Source organism: Pinus tabuliformis, chromosome 9, assembly GCF_031772625.1.
Source record: "Pinus tabuliformis cultivar Carrire ecotype Pingquan chromosome 9, CPIR1, whole genome shotgun sequence".
NCBI lineage: Eukaryota > Viridiplantae > Streptophyta > Pinopsida > Pinales > Pinaceae > Pinus > Pinus tabuliformis.
The window spans coordinates 1,675,531,558-1,675,552,216 of record NC_142307.1 but is presented as its reverse complement, the minus strand read 5'-3'; positions in this window follow the sequence as shown (position 1 = coordinate 1,675,552,216).

Below are 20,659 nucleotides of genomic sequence, written 5' to 3'. Positions count from 1 at the left end.
TATCAATCTTGACACAAATGGATTATTATTATGAAGTATACCTATTTCATGTATGGTCTCATCATTTAGTTCAAGCTTAGTTACTTGGATAGTTGTTTAAATGTTTTTGCTATCAAGGATCTAGACCAAAACCTCAAGCTCTATTGATGCCAATTATTGGGTCAGGAAAAAGGTATGTTTTCTCTTTGTAAATAGTTTTATTTAGCATTTATCATCACATGATTATCTTTGTTTATGGATCAAAGTAAAGGAAATAACAACTAAAGTTGGGTAAACGCACTTGGTAACAAATTAGATAAAACTAGCACGAGAAACTGACCATTTTCTATCTTTATATGCAGAAGACACGGATTGAAAAATAGATGTTCAATCGACAGAGAAACATCAGGCCGTGAAGGGAAAAAGACAATGTCTGAGGTAGGCAAGGCAACGAGAGACCAGGCAGACTGATGCTATTTCATGACAAAATCATATTATGTATAGAAAAATCCTCAAGATCCCCAAACCTTGAGGATTCACTTTTATCTATTTATTTTCTAAATGTAATATATAAGGCCGAAAGGAAAAACTACACGGAGTTCAAAATTTCATAACTTGTAATTATTTTTTTGAGACATATAATATTGTTACCTTAGTGATGTTGTAATTGTGTTGCTTATTTTAATGAAGAAATATTGTGTTTGATCCATACTTATATTCTGAGTATTTCTTAGCGGAGACTTTTGGTGACTCTGGGCCCAGTCAAGAGAAGTTCTATTGCTTTCTTATGTTATAATATTTTCTATTTAGTCTTTACTGATTGTTACTGTTAAGTTAATATCATTTCGCTTATTGTGAAGATTGATGATTCTGATTCATATTGTTGTTCATTTAGATTCAAACTTAGCTATGTGATATATCTGAGTAATGCTTTGATTGGATTGGTTATGTTGGTTTCAGTAGTAGATTGTTGTTCATTTTGAGTTATGTTATCATAGATATTAGAGATAGCATTAATCGATTTCCATAATTTTCTTATATAAATAATTTGTTGTTTAGATATCATTTATCATTATATGCTCGCTTGTTGTTCAATTATCAGTTGTCATTCAATTGAGATTTTCTGTTCAATTAGGATCTGTCGTTCAATTAGGATTTGTTGTTCAATTCAGATTTGCTATAGATTACCATTGATGTTCAGTTGTTATAGTTCTCTTTCTTGATTGAGTGAGTTAGTATTAATTCTATTTGAAGATTTTTGAGCATGATTCTTTGCACTTACATTCAGATTCATTTGATTTCAGAATAAGTTAAATAGAGTTGCAGAGTGTGTTAAGAGTTCTTTCAAGAGTTATTTCCTCCATAGTTATTTCTTTCAGAATTGTTTGGAGTGAGTTGAAGAAATAGTTATTAGTGATTGCAACAATTTATCATTAGATAACCTCTGAATTCACTGCACATATAGTGCTGACACTCTTGAGATAAAAATACTTACCTTGGGTTGACAATTAATGTAGGAATTAAGATTTCTTGTAAAAAGACATCTTAGTGCACCAACATTTTGGCACCATTGCCAGGGAGAGTGTTTCAAAGTGATTTCCTTTTTATATTGTTATGAAAGAATTGGGTTTTAAAAATAGAAGGTAAGAACCTGTGTACCTAACAAGTAAAGTGCTTGCTTACTAGCCCACTTTTCAGCATAATATTAGAGGTTAAATAGGAATTGGTTTTTATGAATGACTAGGAATAGAAAGATAGAAAGAGCGCAGAACCACCCACCTAAATCCACAAAACCCAAAGGATTAGTGAACCTTGGGAGAACGACCTTTATAGACAAAATCGTGAGAAAAGTAGAGTCTCAAGCATCAGTATGATTTCGTGCAGTAACTAGAAAAAGTCCTACTGTAACCCCTTAGGCAGCAACCTCACCATTTGCAGCTTACGCTAAGATTCAAAGCCAAATTGAAGGATCTAAACAAAGTCTTCAAGCTACAACAAGTTTACATTTTGATCCTCTCCAAGAGGGAAAATCGTGTAAATTAAGAGAAGGAGAAGGAGAAACCAATGGAAGTGCTAAGGAAAAACCACAACTGTCTAAATAGGGTCTCGTGTGATCCTAGATCTAGGCAGTGATGTAAAGCCAACTCGGGTTGCTAATCCCCCGCTTACTCAGAAAGCACCCCTCGAAATCCCTGAAGGCTATTGGCACATCTTTGACCAAATGGAAAACCAACCACCTCATTGTCAAACATCAACATCAGAATATCCCATAGTTGTTCAAGTGGCCAATGCCCCCATGAAGGTTATTCCTCTGCAGAGCATCCCAACTTTTCACGAGATGATCATAGAGGATCCTGATGCTTTCTTATTTGAGTTTGATGTCCTCTGTAGAGGATATGACTACACCACTAACCCCAAAAGCTAAAACTATTCCCTTCTACTCTGAAAGGAGTAGCCTTAAGATGGTTCATGGTGTTGGCATTATGATTCAGGTGTTGTCCTTGATGGCAAACCCATTCAGGTGATAAATCAAGAAGGACGCAGGAAATATGTTCAGCAAGTGCGTCCCCGCAGGTATACCATACAGAACCCGCGTCCAGGGACGCAGGCCAGCCGTTCAGGAGGTGCGTCCGCCCAGTGCACACATTTCAAGGCAGAGAAAAGCACGTGGGGGTTTCTTGTGTGGTATCTAGCCGACGGTTTTGTGTTTCTATGGTGTCGGCTCATGGTATTGTTCCATGTTTTGGGGAGAAGCTTGCCTATATAAAGCAGAGGAATTCATTTGGATTAAGCATCATCTTGGTTGAAGATCTTTTGGTGAGATCTAGTCCAGATCTATGAAGGCGAATCTTCTAATGGACTGTGATCTCTATGGCGCATGATCAGATCTGTGGATCTGAGTGTTTGGGTTGGTTCTGAAGTCCTCATATCTTTTATATCTGAAGGGACGCAGGTTCAGTAAAGGGAAAGTGCGCCGGGACGCAGTACAGTAAAGGCTCCGGTGCGTCTCTGAGGCAAAGGACGCGGCGCGACTGTGTTATTGGGTGCGTCTCTGAAGAAAAATACGCGGCGCGATAGTGTTTCTGGGTGCGCCGGTCGCAGCAAAGCATAGAGGAACAGTGCGTCGGCACGCAGAACAGTGGAAGGTAGACTGCGTCCAGTCGCAGGTCACAGAAAGAAAATATGCGTCCCTGTCTTAAGATGATCTGTTCACTGTATATTTCTGTTCATAAGGTGTTCTGGGTTATTTCTGTAATTACTGATCTGATATCTGTAGTGGACTGTATCTGTTGTATACTTGTTGATCATTTGATTCTTCATGAAAAGAAGTAGGGGGTTGTAGCTCCCTTCCAGGAGAGACTGGAAAACGAGAGAGAGTTGTAGCTCTCTGCAGGTTGCAGCCTGCGTGCTGGTAAAGGACTGCACCAGTACAAAATCATTGTAAAAATAATTTCTTGAAAGAAGATAGAGACATATTGCAGCAGGTGGTTTTCTCCCGCATTGGGTTTCCACCTTACATCTTGTGTTCTTTGGTGTGACTGTCTATTTTCTTTATTCATGCTCATTATTTATGGTACTGATATGCAAGAATAATTCAAAAGATCAAATAAGGAAGATTTGGTAAATTGCTTGATAATACTGATTCACCCCCCCTCTCAGTATTATTTCCAACAATTGGTATCAGAGCAGGTCCTTCAGAAAATCTTGATCGCTTGAAGGTAGATCGTTCATCATGAGCAACTACGAGAGAGAAGCATCAATCAGGCCACCAGTTTTTGATGGGACAAACTTCAATTATTGGAAGGTAAGAGTTACTGCATATCTTCAATCCTTGGTACTGAAGTTTGGAACATTGTAGAAACAGGCTATGCTTTTCCTTCAGCTACTCCTACAGATCCAGCTGAGAAAAAGACATATGAAACAAATGCAAAAGCAGTCAGTACCCTATTAGGAAGTATATCCCAAACAGAATTCATGAAGGTCATGCACTTCAAATCAGAAAAAGAGATATGGGACAAAATGATCACTAGCTATGAAGGAGATGAACAGGTAAAGGAAGCTAAACTTCAAACTCTCAGGATTCAATATGAGACTCTCAAGATGTATAATGATGAAAGTGTGGCTAATTATTTTCTTCGGGTAGATGAGATTGTTAATTGTATGAAAAATTTGGGTGAAGAAATAAAAGAGACTATAGTAGTTCAAAAGATTCTAAGATCATTATCCCCCAAGTTTGAATCTAAAGTATCTGCAATAGAAGAAAAGGAAAATCTCAAAGTTCTCACTATGTCTCAGCTACATGGAATTCTAACTGCTTATGAAATGAGAAAGGGAGGACCATCAGACAGAAGGGAGGCTGCTTTTAAAGCATCAGGCAAAGAAGATTACTATGAAGCAAGCCATGATCCAGAAGAAGAAGAAGAAGAATCAAATTTTGTCAGAAATCTTCAAAGGGGTTCTGGAAGGTTCAGAGGTAAGCTACCATTCAAATGCTTTGCTTGTGGAAGAGTAGGTCATTATGCTGCAAAATTCTCTTATAAGGATAAAGGAAAGGAACCAGTTAGATGGAATAAGAAACAAAGCACAAATAAGAAAAGCTACTACACCCATGAAGATAGTGATGGCTTATCAAACAGTGATGAAGATGAACAAGGTAATAAATATAGGTTGTTAATGGCATTTGAAGATGATGATTATGAGGATGCTGTAGATGTGGATAACCTTTATGATGAAATTACTAGACTCAAGAGATGCATAGAAGAAAAGAACATGATTATTGATACTCTACAATTCCAAATTGATGAAAAGGAAAAACATCTTGAAAAATTAGAAGGTGAAATTGTTGGTCTTAGAAAAGAAATTGAGAAAACAAAAACTATTAATCTCAAGTTTGTCAAAGGATCTGAAACTTTGGATGAGATTATCAGTGTGCAGCGGTCTCCACTAAATAAGACAGGTTTGGGCTATAATGGAGAAACTTCTCAAGCATCCACTTCAAAAAGTTATCTTGATGCAGCAAGAAGAAATGGGCAAGAACACAAGGAAGATCATCAGGTAAAGCAGGGACAAATGTCAAACAAAAACTATCAGGGGCAATCCAGCTTAAGGGTGAACAAAAGCCACAACCAGCCACAGGTAAAATCTTCTCAATTTGGTTCAAGAATAGATGAAAATCGAAATTACAATCAGCTGGCTGGTAGATCCAATAATCACAGAAGCTTCTTCAATGGACAATGCTTTTCTTGCCATAACTTTGGTCACAAAGCAGCTCAATGTGTTGCGTATAAAACAATCATGACTAGGGAAGCTCAAAAACAAAGAAGTATGACAGGGATTACAAAAAGGACCTATAACAACTTTTCAGCTCTTGAAAATGAAGTTGAATGTTCTATTTGCAATAATTTTGGACATAAAGACTTTGAATGCAGAAGCAGGTTTCCGGAAAGAAAGGTACAAGAGCAGAAAAAGGAACAAGCCTCAGGCGCCAAAACATGGAGAATAAAGGAACCTCAAACAGAAAGATGTGGGATAGCATTTTATGCAGAAGGACAAGAAAATCTATGGTACATTGACAGTGGATGTTCGAAGCATATGACAGGTGATAAAGAAAAACTTGAGTCTTATTCTAATTTAGAAAAGGGAAAGAAAGTCTCTTTTGGAAATGATACTCCTGCAACTATAAAAGGAAAAGGTATTGCTCCTTTAAAAGAAGATGTTAAGGCTGGAAATGTTTTGTTTGTTGATGGATTGAAGCATAATCTACTAAGTGTCAGCCAGATGTGTGATCAAAGAACCGAGGTTATATTCAGATCAAATGGATGTCTTGTTCGTGATCTTGATACAGGTAAAACAGTTCTCAAAGGGAAAAGAACTCCAAATAATCTGTACATATTTGAAGAAGGACAACAACAATGCTATCTAAGCAAGGATGAAGAGCACTGGTTATGGCATCGAAGGTTGGGACATCTAAGCTTCTCACAAATAAGGAAAGCATGCAAATATCAGGCAGTTCGCGATCTTCCAGATATCAAAATTCCTGACAACACCATATGCAGATCATGTCAGTTTGGAAAACAAACCAGGACTAACTTTCCAGAGAAAGAAGGATCAGCTAGCATGCCTCTTGAGCTAGTACATACAGATGTATGTGGGCCATTCAGGAAAAGAACACCTAGAGGAGAGGAATACTTGATATTATTTATTGACGATTTCTCCAGGTTTGTTTGGTTAGGACTTATGAAGCACAAAGATGAAGCATTCGAAAAATTCAAAACCTTCAAAGCCTTGGCTGAAAATGAATCAGGTCACAAAATTAAGTGCCTCAGATCTGACAGAGGTGGGGAATTTACTTCAAATGAATTTTTCGATTTCTGTGATGAACATGGGATAAGGAGAGAATTCTCTACAGCTAGAACGCCTCAACAAAATGGAGTTGTTGAAAGAATGAACAGAACAGTCCAACAAATGTCTCGTGCTATGCTTGATGAATCAGGAACCCCCGCAACCTTCTAGGGTGAGGCTGCACATACTGCGGTTATTATTCTCAACAAGACAAATGTCTGGTTGAACAGCACTCAAACCCCTCATGAGCTCTGGAGTGGTAAAACTCCTTCGGTAAAGCACTTCAAAATCTTTGGGAGCAAATGCTATATCAAGAATACTGAGGAGCAGCTTGGCAAACTTGATCCTAGAGCAGATGAAGGAATTCTTCTTGGCTATTCTCCACATAGCAAAGCATACAAATGCTACAATAAAAGACTTGGCAGAATTGTTGACAGCATTGATGTAGTGGTTGATGAAAAAGGATATATTCCTAGGCAAATACATCGTGAAGACATCGAAGAAGATGAGAGCTACCCTCAAAGACAGAATGATGAAGAAGAAGAACCTCAAGAAGAATCTCAAGAAGAATCTCACGAAGAAGCAGAAGAATGGACAAGAATAGAAGAAAAGACTCCATCCAGATATGTTCAGAAGAACCATCCAGAATCTCAGATCATGGGACAAAAAGAAGCAGGTATACAAACTAGAAGAACAGTTGCAGAAGCTTCAAGCTATTTGGCATTACTTTCCTCCACCGAACCACAAAATGTGAAAGAGGCATGCAAAGATGAATGTTGGGTGAAAGCAATGGATGAAGAACTTGAGCAAATCGAAAAGAACAACACTTGGGAGCTGGTTCCTAGACCAAATGATAAGAATGTTATTGGAACAAAATGGGTCTTCAAAAATAAATTGAATGAAAATGGAGAAGTAATTAGAAACAAAGCCAGACTCGTTTGTAAAGGGTATGCGCAGCAAGAAGGAATAGACTTTGAAGAAACTTTTGCTCCTGTTGCAAGACTTGAGGCCATCCGAATGTTCCTTGCTCTCTCAAGTTTTCAGAACTTCAAAGTATTTCAAATGGATGTGAAATCAGCCTTTTTGAATGGAGACTTGGAAGAAGAAGTGTACATTGAACAGCCAGATGGGTTCATTCTTGGAAATGATCCAAATCTTGTATGCCGATTGAAAAAGGCTCTCTATGGTCTCAAACAAGCTCCAAGGGCTTGGTACTACCGGTTGGACAAATATCTTCATCAACAAGGTTTCTTAAAAGGTTCAGCAGATAGCAATCTGTATATAAAAGTTGAAAATAACAAATTGCTAATACTTGTTGTGTATGTAGATGACATTATTTTTGGCAGCAATGAAGAGGCTATGAGTCAAAGCTTTGCCTCAGTCATGCAGAAAGAATTTGAAATGTCCTTGCTAGGAGAACTGACATATTTCCTTGGTTTGCAAATCCAACAGAAGGAAGGAGGAATCTTTTTATCTCAAACCAAGTATCTCAAGCAGATTTTGAAGAAATATGGCATGGAAGATGCAAAACTAGTATGTACACCCATGGTCACAGGATGTAGTCTCAGTGCAAATGATGAATCTACAGCAGTACATCAACCAACCTACAGATCTATGATTGGAAGTTTACTATATTTGACAGGTACCCGACCAGACATCATGCATGCAGTTGGAATAGTTGGAAGATTTCAGGCAAATCCAAAGGAGACTCATCTTCAAGCAGTGAAGAGAATTTTCAAATATCTTCAAGGGACTCAAAATTATGGCTTATGGTATCCTAGAGATACAGATCTCACTCTTCATGCTTACACAGATGCAGATTGGGCCGGAAGCGTGGATGACAGGAAAAGCACAAGTGGCGGTGCATTCTTTATTGGCTCCAGACTGGTATCTTGGTTCAGCAAGAAACAGAGTTCAATTGCCTTGTCTACAGCTGAAGCGGAATATGTTGCTGCTGCATCTTGTTGCACCCAACTTCTTTGGATGATGCAGACTTTGCAGGATTATCACATCACTTGTACACCTCCTATTCCTATCTTATGTGACAACACAAGTGCAATCAGCATCTCAAAGAATCCGGTTATGCATTCAAAAACCAAGCACATACCAATCAAGTACCATTTTCTCCGGGAACAAGTACTTGAACAGAAGGTCAAGTTGGAGTATGTTCCTTCTAAGGAACAAGTTGCTGATATTTTCACCAAACCGTTGCCCAGGGACACTTTTGAATACCTCAGGCAAAAGCTGGGGGTTGTTGATGCATCATCTTACTGTTGATCATCTTCCTATTGGTGGTATAGGCTCAGGGGGAGCACATAATGCATTGTTGGCATTATGGAGAAGGAGATCTTGGAAATAGCTACAATATGTCTCTATCTCCTTCATGATGGATTTCTGGTTACAGATCTGGAGATGCATGAGCATAGGGGGAGCATACCCTTTGCCCTTGATGTCAAAGGGGGAGAATGAAGCTGAAGATTATGTGGTTGCCATCAAGTCCAAAGGGGGAGATTGTTGGCATTATGATTCAGGTGTTGTCCTTGATGGCAAACCCATTCAGGTGATAAATCAAGAAGGACGCAGGAAATATGTTCAGCAAGTGCGTCCCCGCAGGTATACCATACAGAACCCGCGTCCAGGGACGCAGGCCAGCCGTTCAGGAGGTGCGTCCGCCCAGTGCACACATTTCAAGGCAGAGAAAAGCACGTGGGGGTTTCTTGTGTGGTATCTAGCCGACGGTTTTGTGTTTCTATGGTGTCGGCTCGTGGTATTGTTCCATGTTTTGGGGAGAAGCTTGCCTATATAAAGCAGAGGAATTCATTTGGATTAAGCATCATCTTGGTTGAAGATCTTTTGGTGAGATCTAGTCCAGATCTATGAAGGCGAATCTTCTAATGGACTGTGATCTCTATGGCGCATGATCAGATCTGTGGATCTGAGTGTTTGGGTTGGTTCTGAAGTCCTCATATCTTTTATATCTGAAGGGACGCAGGTTCAGTAAAGGGAAAGTGCGCCGGGATGCAGTACAGTAAAGGCTCCGGTGCGTCTCTGAGGCAAAGGACGCGGCGCGACTGTGTTATTGGGTGCGTCTCTGAAGAAAAATACGCGGCGCGATAGTGTTTCTGGGTGCGCCGGTCGCAGCAAAGCATAGAGGAACAGTGCGTCGGCACGCAGAACAGTGGAAGGTAGACTGCGTCCAGTCGCAGGTCACAGAAAGAAAATATGCGTCCCTGTCTTAAGATGATCTGTTCACTGTATATTTCTGTTCATAAGGTGTTCTGGGTTATTTCTGTAATTACTGATCTGATATCTGTAGTGGACTGTATCTGTTGTATACTTGTTGATCATTTGATTCTTCATGAAAAGAAGTAGGGGGTTGTAGCTCCCTTCCAGGAGAGACTGGAAAACGAGAGAGAGTTGTAGCTCTCTGCAGGTTGCAGCCTGCGTGCTGGTAAAGGACTGCACCAGTACAAAATCATTGTAAAAATAATTTCTTGAAAGAAGATAGAGACATATTGCAGCAGGTGGTTTTCTCCCGCATTGGGTTTCCACCTTACATCTTGTGTTCTTTGGTGTGACTGTCTATTTTCTTTATTCATGCTCATTATTTATGGTACTGATATGCAAGAATAATTCAAAAGATCAAATAAGGAAGATTTGGTAAATTGCTTGATAATACTGATTCACCCCCCCTCTCAGTATTATTTCCAACACATGGATCTAGGTGGACGAACTATTAATTCTTGGGACGATATGAAAACCTCCTTCCTCACAAGATACCAGGACTTTTGCAAGACTAGGGATCCAAAAGATGAAATCTTTAAGATGATTGCAAAAGATAATGAAACTCTAGAAGAGTATGTTGAACAATTTAATTATAATTTACAGAGATCTCCACACACCACCTTACCTAAAGAATCCTAAGAGCTATCTTAATTAAAGGGATGAAAGAGGAATGGTTAGAAAATATAAATTTAATGGGGAAAGGAGATATTTCTCCAGAAGATTATGATGAAATCATCCGTTTGTGTATCAGGTGTTCGCGAGGAAGTGCACACACAGGAGCAGGATGTCGAGATCCCATGAGTAGGGGAAGAAAACCACACAATGGAGGCGTAACATGAATGGAGATTGGAAACATCCTGGAAGACTTCAAAACAGACATCTTGGGCACCCTCACGATGCAGCTGGATGTCTTACAAGCTAAACAAAAGTAAGCCTTAGCAAAACAAAACTTTGCCATCTTCTGTCCATGTTGTCAAAAGAAGCAGAGCAAATGGGAGTGTCCATTAGATATGGTCTAGACATGCACTATCTGCACCAAAGATCACGCCACTGAACAATGTCCATCACTGTCGGCGTTGAAAGCAGTATTCAAGGAAGCAGAAGAAGAGATAGAGTCAGTGTATCTGATGAACCAATGTCGACAATGGCAGGCTAAACCTACAGGTATGTCACAAGACACATCCCATTTCTTTCCTTCTTCAGAGTTTAATCAACAATAGAACCTTGGGGCGGCATGGAAAGGCCAATCACATTATCTAAATTGGAAAACCCAACCATTCCCTATGGCATCTTGGCCAACTCAATCCTTTCCAGGTAATGGCTAGCCAAATTCTCCTTTTACTCCTATTTGGCAGGGCAATCCCTATCAATCCTAGTGGCCTACCTCCACCTCTCAAAATCTGAACTAGTCTCCAAATTGGCAGCGACCGTTGGGGATATCCAATGCACCTATGGGGACAGGTCCTCAGCCTCAACCTACACTATCAACTCCATATACATTACAACAAAATCCTCAACCTCTTTTGCGCCCTCAATTTCCAGCTCAGTCGAATCTGAATCCTAATAATAGACTGGTCTAGTTGGTACAAATTATCGAAAGCTCAGATTATGAGATTGAGAAAAAATAATGTAATGAACTCAGATTGAGGTCAAGGCATATCATCACCCCTGGGGAAAACAAGGATCAGCCATCAATTGAAATTGAAACCCCGCCTCTAATTAATACTAAACTAAACCAAGGGGAAGAGACAGATTAGCGTGAAGACCCTGAAAAACTTATAGTCACTTCTCCCCCATTCCCCGAAAGGTTAACGATACCCAAACCTATTGTTTACCCATATTTTGATCTTGTAGGGGAACTAAAAAATCTTTGTATTAAAATTCCTCTCCTCCAGGCCATTCAAGATATTCCCATCTATGCTAAAACAATCAAAGAGCTATGTGTAAAGAAGCCTGTGAGGAAAGCAAAAACTTCACCCACCATTCACATTGTAGGAACCTTATCTGATTTACTCTTGGGAGGGGAAACTCTGGTAAAGTATGAAGATCCTGGAAATCCCATAGTGACAGTTCAGATATATGGCTGGTCTTCTCCCAATACACTAGTTGATTTGGGTGCAGCCATTAATATTTTAACAACATAAACCTGTGAAAAACTTGTTATTACAGCGCTGGAACCAACCACCAACTTATTAGAACTGGTCGATCATTTGGTGGTAAGGCCAGAAGGGACCTTACAGGGTATTACAGTTTCTATTGATTCATGGGAATATCCAGTAGATTTTCTTATCATAAACCCAAAGAGTTGATTGGATGGGCATCCTATGATTCTAGGCTGACCTTGGCTAGCAACAACTGATGCTTATATCGGCTACTGAGAAGGTGACATGACTATTGCAAAGGGGGATGCTGTAAAAAATCTTGTGTTATATCCTCTTGCCAAGCCTAGTCTTCCCATTGTAAAAATATGTAAACAACCACCAGCATACTTGGAGGAAAGCATCTGCTCACCACTCACAGTAGCAGAGGCACTGGAATTCAAAGATCAGACTGAAGATGACATTATCAACAATTTTATCAATCAACTAGCTGATGTGAGCAATGTAAAGTGTCAAATGTTGAAAGAAATCCTTGATAATGAAGCCATGGAAGATCCTTTGAAGGATACCAATGACCAGCATATCTAGACGACTGTTGTTCATAACAGCAAGCCTATTGAGATCGAACCAGGCAAAGTTCTAAACATTAATGATAGTCTGGATAGCGATTAGCAAGAAAAGTTCATATAGGTCTTGTAGAAATATAAAGGGGCTTTTTCATGGGATTATCCTAACATGAAGGGTATAGACCCACATCTATGTACACATCACATCTATATGGAGAAGGATGCTCAACCCATATGACAGCGTCAACGAAGATTGAATCCACATCTCAAGGTGTTGCACAAAATATTGTCACCATGACATTCTGCAATCTGTGTGAGTCTATCACCACTCATACTTTCCTCCTTTGCAAGTGTTAAACCTCAGTTCTTCATGTCAAGCCTTGAAAAATGAGAGAAAGCCCTTAAAAGTATGTAAAACTCTGGTTCCACACTTTCTCTTAGCATTACCTGTGGTCCCGCACCTATTGGTCATTTCCCCTGTGTACCTGACCGTTCTGTCTCTGTGTAATGGGTGCGGACCCCTGTAAAAGTAAAAAAGATGCAAGTACATTCTTAAAAACTCACTTTGGGTTATTTTTGGAAGCTTCTAGAGGGAATCTTGAGGTGGCAAGTTCACTCCTGTAAAGTTCATGCATCCCATACCTTACGGAGCTAACCCCTTGATGTGAGGAGCTTATCCATTTGAAGGAGGACTCTATCCCTTCATAGGTGGGCTTGTAACTTCCTTCCTCTGCACTATAAAATGAGGCATTAGGTTGGTTACTAAGGAAGTTGAAAGTTGAATATTTTTGAGGTGAAATGCTATTGGAATATAGTCTTCCTAATTGAGCTTGAGAGGAGAGATTACATACCTTTTTTTTATCTCATTAGGAAGAGTGTGAGGCTTGTCAAAGTAGAGGAGATTCCTGCTTGGACCTTGGAAGGAGCTTGTACAACATCAAGGCACCAAAGGTTGTAAAGTTCTTCTATTCTTAAAGTTAATACAATCAAGTTTATTTTTCTCAATAAGCTATGTTTTATGGTTTATTTCATGGATTCCTTGATCACCGTGATGAATATGATTTATTATATTAGCTGTGCAGGTGTTATTTGATGTGTGCTTGTTTGTTATTGCAGGTTCTCAAAAGGAAGCTCATTCGGACGGTCGAAGCATGGCTGCCACAAACTAGCATTGGAATTAAGGTAGGGTCTAAAACACCTCTTGGTTTTTATTAATAAAACACAATATATTTAGATAAAGGTAGATTTGCTTGTTCTGCTTGTCGCTAGATATCTGTTGATACTAGGGAGATCAGTGTTGTCTACAAGAACGATTTATGTAGCTGACAAATTGGCGATTCCAATTCCAAGTTATCCTAGATATCCTCCTCCTGGGGCTGGTATTATGACCCAGGGTTTTCGTGACCCTAACCGTCAGTTACCGTTTATTGCAACTTCGGACTTGTCTGATTTGTTGTGCCTTACGAATGATCTGATTAATTATCTTCCTTTTTGGCCGCCAATGCCGAATAAGTTGCCCAGTGATATCCCAAAGTTTGAAGGTAAATCAGGAGAGGATCCATCAAACCATGTGATGACTTATCACCTCTGGTGTGCATCTAATTCCATTATAGATGATTCAATTCACTTACGTCTTTTTCAACGCACTCTGATTGGTCTTGCGGCCAAGTGGTACATTGAGTTACCGCGAGCCTCTTTTTATAATTTTAGTCAGTTAGCCACTTCGTTCTTAACTCATTTTCAGTTGTTTGTCAGATATGACAATGGCATGGAATTATTAACTTCATTAAAACAGTCAACGTCGACATATATTTCGGATCATATTCATGAATGGCGACATCGACGACGTTTAGTGAAAGTTTTTATTCTGGATCAAATTTTAGCAGAATGGTTTGTTAAATCATTATTACCTAAAATCACTGAGGATGTAGCTAAGGCAGGAGTTGTTACTAAAGAGAAAGTAATTGCTCAAGCTCAGTACCTAGACCTCGTTTATATGCAGTCAGGTACTTTACATGAAAAAATCCTCGACGTTCCAAAACAAAATCAAATAACTGAAGCTCCTTCAGGGTCTCATGCCACTGATGGTATGATTGGTTTTGTTAACACCAAAAGCAAGACAAAATCTTCAAAGAATTCTTCTCCTATTATAACTTTACCAGATTCCCCGACAGGAGACTCTTCCGCTGAAATTCCTGCCGATATTCATGTCGTAGAATCATCTATGACCAAATCAAAATCCGGCGGTAAAAAGAAAGGGAAGAAGAAAAATAAACAAAACTCAAAAGAGAAATCAGATAAAACTGAATCTACTGATGAAAAACGTAAACCTCGCTATCCTTGTCTCATTTGTGACGAGGAGCATTTTACAAGAGATTGCCCACATTGTGCTGAGGTTGTGAAAATCGTCAAAGGTTCTCAAACACCTGTTGTCTTGAAGGATCCTTTTCCCAGTCAAGATAGTAAGATGATCGGTTCTTCTGCAAATGCCTCAGAAGAACCCATAATGATGATGTCTCATGTCAGGATTGCAATGCGATCGCAAGATTATGGTAGTAAAAGTCCTGTTGGTGGCAAGGAAGCAGAATCTTCTAATTCAAACCCATCAACTTCAACTCCTTCCGGTTTTGATCCACTACAGATTGAGAAACCTAACCCAAACTTAGTAATCAAACCGCCTGCTAAAGGTATACTTCGAAAGTCAGCTTTCAATCTGCATGCGAGAGCTACTCAGAATTATAACAGTGTTGAAGATTAAGTTATTTCCCCTTCAGCAATGTCGGCTTGGAAGGTGCTGCAATCATGCCTAGCACAACGTAAACTACTTTTTTTGGCTATAGGAGCTATTGATATTCAGGACTCGAACCTTATAATCTTTGATTTAGAGAATAGGACACCTTGCTTACCTCATCAAATGGATTTCCAGATTCTAGTGTTAGTCAAAAACAAACCTTGCTTTAGGACTGTAATTGATGAGGGAGCTTCTACGTGTATTATGTCAATCCAGTGTTGGAGATCGCTTGGTTCTCCTACACTCAATCAATCCCTGATGATTCTAAAGGCTTTTGATGGCTGTGGGTTCCATCCTTTTGGCATTCTATAGGATTTACCTATAGGGGTTGAAGGAAAAACTATTAATCTAGATGTGGAAGTGGTTGATGCCCCTCTAGATTACAACCTTCTTTTGGGTCGTAGCTGGTCTTATGCTATGACTGTTGTTGTTTCATCGGTCTTTTGGCTTATAAAGTTTCCTCATAATGGAAAGATTGTAACCATAGACCAACTGACTTATTTTTCATCCGACCCAGCCTCTTCTGAAAGTATCTAGCATGTCGATAAAACAACTATCCCTTACAAGGATGTTGGGGTAGGATTAGTTAAAGATTATGGTTTACTAGGAACTTTTTCCTTTCCTCCTCCTAACGTATTGCCTTCTACTGCAACTATTCATATGATTTCATCAAACACTATTGATTTTTATGATCCTTGGATCGTACCTTCCGAATCTGAGGTGGATTCATTTGGTGATGCAATGCCTTTGAGTCCCTATGAAATTTCATATTAGGTTGTACAGTCATTTTCTGACCCTTCTTCAATCGAAATTGATCTAATGAATGTGGTCCATGGAGAATCATTTTCAATGTCAACCTCAGATTCAACAACTTTTTCCGAGCTTGTTCATACTGATGAGCAGATTTGTGAACTTTTGTCTGTTGATGATTTACCATGGGAAGATCTTCATCATCGATCTTCATTTTTACCTGAGCTTGATCACTTTGAAAATGATTTTTCATCTATTTTTACTACTGATTATGTCAAAGAACCACAGAATCCATTGCAACATCCTGATTTTGAGTTAAATTTGGGAAATATTTCTCGAACGGTTCCTATTGACATTTCAGTTAAACCAGGAATTGTTGAAAACATTCATATAGGTGCTTCCTGTATGGACAATGAACTCCAAACTTATAAAGCCCTATTTCAAGAATTCCATGACGTGTTTGCCTGGTCATATGAAGAAATGCCAGGAATCAATCCAGCAATTGTTGTTCATGAAATTAAAACTTACCCGGATGCTAAACCTATCCGGCAACGTTTGTGTCAGATACATCCGCGAAACGCTGCTGCTATTAAAGCTGAAGTTGAGAAATTACTTCAAGGAGGTTTCATTTATCCAATTCCGTTAATGGATTGGGTATCGAATATTGTCCCTGTTAACAAAAAGCAAGGAAAAATAAGAATATGTATCGATTATAGGGATATTAATCGAGCTTGTCCTAAAGACAACTATCCAACCCCCTATATCGATCAAATCATTGATGATTGTGCCGGAAATGAAATTTTCTCCTTTATGGATGGTTTTTCTGGTTACAATCAAATCAACATACACCCTGCTGATCAACCAAAAAAGGCTTTCATTTGTCCATGGGGGACATTTGCTTATTACAAATTACCTTTTGGACTAAAGAATGCCGAGCAACTTTTCAAAGAGCTATGTCTTACACGTTTCATGACATCAAGAACATTGTGCAACCTTATCTCGATGATTTACCTACCCATTCATTACGTAGAGCTGATCATCTCACTCATTTACGAGCAATCTTTATGAGATGTAGGCATTATCGAATTAGGTTGAATCCACACAAATGTGTTTTCTGTATAGAAACGATTCATTTATTGGGATTCATTGTTTCAAAAGCCGGCATTTGTGTCGATCCCCTGAAGGTTGAATCTATTGCCAAATTGCCTCCTCTTCCGACTCTTCGCCAACTCCAAAGTTTACAAGGGAAAGCAAACATTTTACGTTGTTTCATTCCTAACTACACCGAGATAACGAAGGGTTTTACCAGGTTGTTGAAACAGAATACTCCATTCTTTTGGGATGAGATAGCTAACAAATCTTTTGATGCACTTAAACACGCGTTGACCCATGCACCGTTATTGCATCCTCCCAACTACAACCAGGATTACTTCTTGTACCTCGCCGCTTCTCATTCCACCATTGGGATGGTTTTAGTTCAGGAAGATGAATTCAACAGTGAACATGTGATTTACTATCTTAGTCAAACTTTGAATCCGATTGAGCTTAAATATTCGCATGTGGAGAAATTGGCCTTGGCAGCTATTCAAGCTGTCCAAAGATTTCGTCATTACATGTTATTACGCAAAATTATCGTAATTTCTGACTGTAACCGTATGATCTATATTTTGACCAAAAAATTGCTTGGGGGCAAGTATTCCAAATGGATTGTTATCCTACAGGAATTTGACTTGGAATTTGAAAAATCCAAGGCAAAGAAATCTTTGGTATTTGCGGAACTGATGTGTGATTTCCCACGTGTTGATACTGAAACTGTGGCGGAAGAGCCCATCGTGGACGAATCCTTGTTTCTTATCAGTACTCGTGATCCATGGTATGGAGATATCATTGATTATCTCCAAACCTAATCTTTTCAACCTGAAATTTCATGATCTTAGCGACGAAAAATACGTTTCCAATCCCAACAATACAAAATCATTGGAGATACACTCTATCATCGTGGGGCGGATTTTGTTTTCCAACGTTGTTTAACTCATGAAGAAGCTGAAAAGGTTATAAATGACTGTCACTCTGGATCATGTGGCGGTCATATGTCTGGGTATGCCATAGCCCAAAAGATATTGCGCGCTAGTTATTTCTGGTAGTCTTTATTTAAATATTGTATTTACGTGGTCTGAAAATGCCACAATTGTCAAATTTTTGTTCCGAAGATGCGTGCTCCACCTGCTCCTCTCCACCCTATAATTGCCGTCGGGCCTTTTGCAAAGTGGGGTATCGACTTTATTACATGTAACCCTCACTCGTACGGGGAGCATGCGTATATCATCCTTGTGGTAGATTATTTTACTAAGTGGGCCGAGGTGATGCCTCCATTTTCGTCAGATGGCAAAACTACTACAATTTTCATTTTCAATCATATAATTACTAGATTCGGTGTTCCTCAAGCGATTATTACCGATCATGGGAGTCATTTTCGAAACATCATGATGACTGAACTAACAGATCAACTTGGCCTGCGTCACGATAGTTCTACTCCATATTACCCACAGGCTAATGGTCTGGTTGAAGCTATCAACAAAGTTCTAGTCATTATGATCTGATGAATCACTGGTATTCATAGGTCGAATTGGCATAACATGTTATTTTCAGCGCTTTGGGCGTATCGAACCTTAGTAAAAACATCAACTGGTTTCACTCCTTTTCAACTGGTTTACGGTTTGGAAGCTGTGTTACCCATTGAATGCGAAATTCCGTCATTGCAAATAGCCATAGAATTACTCCCAGCCACTTCCGAAGAGGAGAAGCATTTGTTGTACTTAGCTTAGCTATATGAGAATCGACGTGATGCTGCATTAGCAATCGAAACTCATGCCAAACGAATTAAAGCTCAGTATGATTGAAATGTTACACCTCGTAATTTTTCGAAAGGAGACCTAGTCTTACTATATGATCAAGCAAACGATAACCTAGGGGTTGGAAATTTTTTACCTATGTGGCATGGTTCTTAAGTTGTTAAGCGGAAGCTGGCAAAAGGGGCCTATGAATTGGTAGATTTTGATGGTGTCTCTTTGGGTAAACCTATAAATGATATTTATCTGAAGAAATATTATGCTTAAATCTAGGTGTGGAGATTTTAGTTAGATTAGTTTCTTTCTAGCTGGTGTGTTTTAGATTAGAAAAGTGTGCTTAGTTTAGAGAGTGTTTTTATCATTATTCCTACTTATCTTGATTTTACTCTTGATATTGCAGATGTTGACGTCTCCTCAAACATACATTGGTTTCGCTGATGGTGCTTGTCGTAATACACAAAACATTTCTTCCGCAGCTTGGGTTATCTATTCACCCTCTGATGAGTTGGTATCTATGCATGGGGTAAGCCTCGGTCAAACAACAAACAACATTGTAGAGTATAGTGTAGTGATTGAGTTATTATCTGAATCCATCTCATTCAGGATTCAGAGTTTGATTGTTAGGTTAGATTCTGAACTCCTTTTATTGCAGCTTAATAGAGTTTATGCCATTAGAAATCCAGTGTTATTAAGATTATTTTTGAGAGTTCATCTCTTGGAACATGAATTTGACTATATTGAATATTAGCATATTCCAAGATATTTAAATACATTAGCAGATGCAATTGCTTCTTGAATGTTAAATAGACATTTGCAATAATCAAACAGTAAATTTAAAAATATTCCATAACATGTTATACAAGATAGCCAGTAATAGTGATATAGCATAGCATAGAAGTGTGTCAAATATACATCATCTTCGCTCATAGGTTGAAAAACACCTTATGATCGACAAAAATGATAATACAAAAAGCAAAAATGTCGTATGAGTCTACAAAGGCGATCATCCTATCACTGGTGATGATCACGATAAAAAACCACTGCTCGGGCCACCCTACAGAGGAACCTCCTGAAAGGTCTTAGGACCCCAATCACATAGTGCTGTAACCTAAGTGGAATATCATCTATGCTAGTCTCTGGAATATCTGCTGTCAAAAGCTCAAGATGATTTTCCAATTTGGTCAGGGTCTCTGTAGATTCATCCCGTGGGACCGGTACTGCTGTAGTTGGGTGTCTCCTCTCATAGGGCCGGAGAGTGGCTGGTTGCCGTGGACCCAACTTTGCATTTGAAACTTTTATTATCAATTTTGGATGATTTAAAAACAAAAAAAAATTAAAACTTAGAAAATGCTGAGAATGATTTTACCTGAATCATCCCACTACTCTCCTAGTGGAAGAGTCATGTCTGGGTCACCACGATAATCCATCCCAGCATAAGGAAAATCCTGAGTCACGAAAAGTTGGTTCTCCAACCAACAAAAATACTCAGGCGGAAATCGAACAACCTCTGAACCCTCCTCAGGATGACGAGCCAAAACTGTAACCCAATGCATTAGCTTAGGTTCTTGGGGAAGTCCAGCTCCAATGGAAAGCTGCTGTGGGACCAACATCAGAACCCTCTCTAGACCAAAGCTCACAACTAGGAAACCATATCCAAAGTTTTTTAGTTGTCCGTTCTTTGCTCTAGTTAGTTGGCCTTTTACATTCGCCAACACATCTTTGCACCAGTTGAAGATGGTGCCTCGATAACAGTCTACTACTATTCGCATTTGGGATCCGGTAGCTACATGCAGTGTTGCGCTTCTACAGAGTCTGGTGACAATAAATGCAATCACTTTGAGTTCAGGACGGGAGATAGTTTTGATATCAATCCCTTTGTCCTTTGTTTGGTCATTACAAAACTCTAGTCGGAGACTATCGACAGACTAGCCACCTGGCCTAGTCCCGAATAGAGATAATCGTTCACCTCTCTTGGGCAAACCAGTCAGGAAATAAATG